Raw genomic sequence first — 3,406 nt, forward strand, 5'->3', positions numbered from 1 at the left:
GTCTGAGTTGGTTAGAGTATAGATTTACAAGTGACTTTGGTTTAATTCTAACTTACTTGTTGCTTATAGGTTACCAGACTCGTCCCGAGCCATTCGTAACCCCCAGTCGCTCAGGCAAGTTTTCTATCCGTTATACTGTTGTTGTGATGTATATATGTATATGCATTATCTTGCGATAGATGCATGTTGGTTAATTAGCAAATGTTGTGATATATTGAAGCATGCTGTTATGGTATATATATGTATGCCTGTTTCGTATTCTTGCCATATATATCTGTTGGTTCAGTTGATAATACCTATGCTAGAGAATAGCAGTAATTTGCATATACCCTTAGTATAGGGACCCAAAGATGAAAATATTTTCTTAAACCGGGAGTCGAGGATCCCGAGTAGATTTTATATATATATATTTATATATATATATGGTTATAGTTTTCAAAACTATTAATCGAATAAGGTTTATTCGATAACTTTATTTTATTATTGAATATTATTTCGAATATTCATCCGAGGACTTATGACTCCTTTATTTTATTATTGAATATTATTTCGAATATTCATTCGAGGGCTTATGACTCAGCTTATTTTATTTATTGAATATTATTTGAATATTCATTTGAGGATCTATGACTCCGATTATTTGCTGAGATATATTCTTTATTTTATTAAAGAATAAGGTGTCGATAATCAAACTTATTTTCGATTATTCAAATAAAGATAGTACTTTCATATAAGTATATCTTTAGTTATTTAATATCCATTTCAAGTATAAGTTTTAAAACTTCCACTTCAATTATTTTTATAAAGATTATTCTTTATGGGAATATTATTTAAATAATAATATTCAGATATTTCTTTTTATTGAGACTGATTTACTTTATTAAATCAGCATTATTCCAAACACTCTTTAAAGTGTTTTCAAGTCTTTAAAATGATTTTCAAAGGTTAGAGCGGATCCCAAAACTCGTTTTCAAATTAAGATCTTCCTTTTTGAAGGGGACTTGAATACTCGCTCAAAAATCTATGGGATCCGGCTCTGTGGTGTATTTTATATTCGCAACAAGGTTGCTGTTTTGATAAATGAATTGATTACTTACCCAACGTTCGGGAAGTAAGTCCATCTAATTGAGTTGGCATAAGCGACAGGCCGGGGTACGGTCTATCAAAGTGTAAGTGGCTGGGTGGCAGTCCATCAACGCGTAAGAGGCCGGGTGGCGGTCCAGCACAAGGTCCTTATGTGGCAGAGGTCCTCATTGGATGTTTCAAACTCTGTTCATACTTTACATGACAGAGGTTTTCAGGAAATGTATGGGAGATATATATGAATATATATATATATATATCGGGACTTAATGAAGTATCTCGTAACTTCATTATTTATAAAGATATTCAAAGATTGAATCTATTCAAATCTTGTCTCGTAGTCTCATCTATGGGATGACCCTTTTGAAACTAATTATAACTTGAACGGTGGTAGTTCAAGTAGTATTTGGAAAAGATATAAGTATATTGGAGTATCTTGTAACTTCATCTTTTAAACTTATATCTAGTAAATGATTATCTTATGCATGACAAAGATTTTCAGAAAAATGTTGAGACAAGGTTAGATATATGAGATCACCTTGCAACGATATTTTTATACAGTTATACACTGGAACTCTGTGTGTATTATGCATGGAAAAGGACTTCCAATATTTTGAAAAGTATATATGTATATATATATACTGAATATTTTGCGACTTCATCGCATTAAGATATCAAACTTGGTTCATTTCTTTTGACCAAGATTTTCATGAGTACTATGAGAAGGATCATATATTGTTAATCATTATACATATTATTTTGGTGGGCTTGCTGCTCACCCTTGCTTTCTTCTTTCATCACACAACATCAGATAGACAAGATGAACAGGACCAAGCTCCCAATTCGCAAGAGGATAGGAAACGTTCCGCAGCTTTCGGGAAGCGTTGAGGCCGCTGTAGCTGAGGTAGAAATTACCAATAGGCTAGGCTTTCAACTTTTGACGTACCAGATTATGTATATTTATCAATTGTAATAATGGCAAAGAAATGTAAATTTATTCAGAAACCTTTTTAAGGTGTATTGACATATAATTGTAGATTAAAATGACTTGTGATTATTTTTGGATATTCATCTCTGAGACTATAACTTGTGGTGTGTGTGTTTATTGTTTTGTGTGTGTTTATTGGCACAAAATGAATAAACGGGTGTTAGGGAATATATCCTCTAACAGATACCTCTTTTGAGAAAGGCCAAAAGAAATTATAGAAAGAGAAGGTATTGCCAAAGTCTTAATATTTATCTTCATTTTGAACTTTCCAGTTGACTCGCCATCTGATTCTAGACGCTTCTTCATGTTCCAAGGATATCGATAATCTTCATCGTCGTCAAAACGTAGTAGCCTCAAAAGGTTCCACAATAGAAGTTTTGCAACTGCCAGGAGTTCCATCCAGCTCAGCACAACCATCTCAAACGAATGCGCCTATCTTAACTTACTCATTGGCACTATATCCGATTGTCCAACAGGAATTCGATATGAGCTCAATCGTCCTCACATAGCTATACACACTCCTACACACTCTCGTTTCTAGTTTACTATAACCTCAGCTCTGATACCAACCTGTAACGCCCCCAAATCCGGGGTCAGAGGATTTGGTCGTCACTATGAAACCTCAATCCAAATTAACCTGTTTAATCAATAAACAAATGCTAGCGGAAGATATTTAGTATAATGACCCCAAACTAATCCAAGATCTTTTAAGGTCACAGTTCTAGAAATAAGAAATCAAAATTCCACAATAAATTTGTTTCTCTTTCTTTTACTTTTAAAACTCTTTTCAACAAATACCAACTCAAAACTAAACCCACTAGTATAACTTCGAAATGAAGTATACTAGGCCCAAATAAAATATACAACTATAATATAATATATTATAATCAACTTTACACAATAAAACTTACACTAGCCCGCAAACCCTGACTAACCACCTTCCAAGAGCTTTTATTTGCTTCCTCGAATTTCGCAGCTAAACAGCGCAAGCTAATGCTCACTGGAGGTTAAATTTCAAAACAGGCAAGTATGAGCGAAAGAAATGCTCAGCAAGATCATTATAGCGAATATAGGGTCGTTTTGATATAAAACTGACATCTGCATTAGAGCAGAACATTTAAAATCATAATTACCGAATCATAAAATTTTAGTTGAGGAATCCCAGAATTAATTCCTTAATTGTATTCAAAACCATTTTGATATTTTTGAGCGAAATACTTCAGCAATACTTTAAATCTTGACGAGAATAAAACTCGTAAAACAGTGTTTACGGAAATATCGTAAACCACAATAACATGAAACAATGATCATGGAATGAATCATAAACTTTACTCA

This window comes from Apium graveolens, chromosome 5 (assembly GCF_009905375.1).
Source record: "Apium graveolens cultivar Ventura chromosome 5, ASM990537v1, whole genome shotgun sequence".
Lineage (NCBI taxonomy): Eukaryota > Viridiplantae > Streptophyta > Magnoliopsida > Apiales > Apiaceae > Apium > Apium graveolens.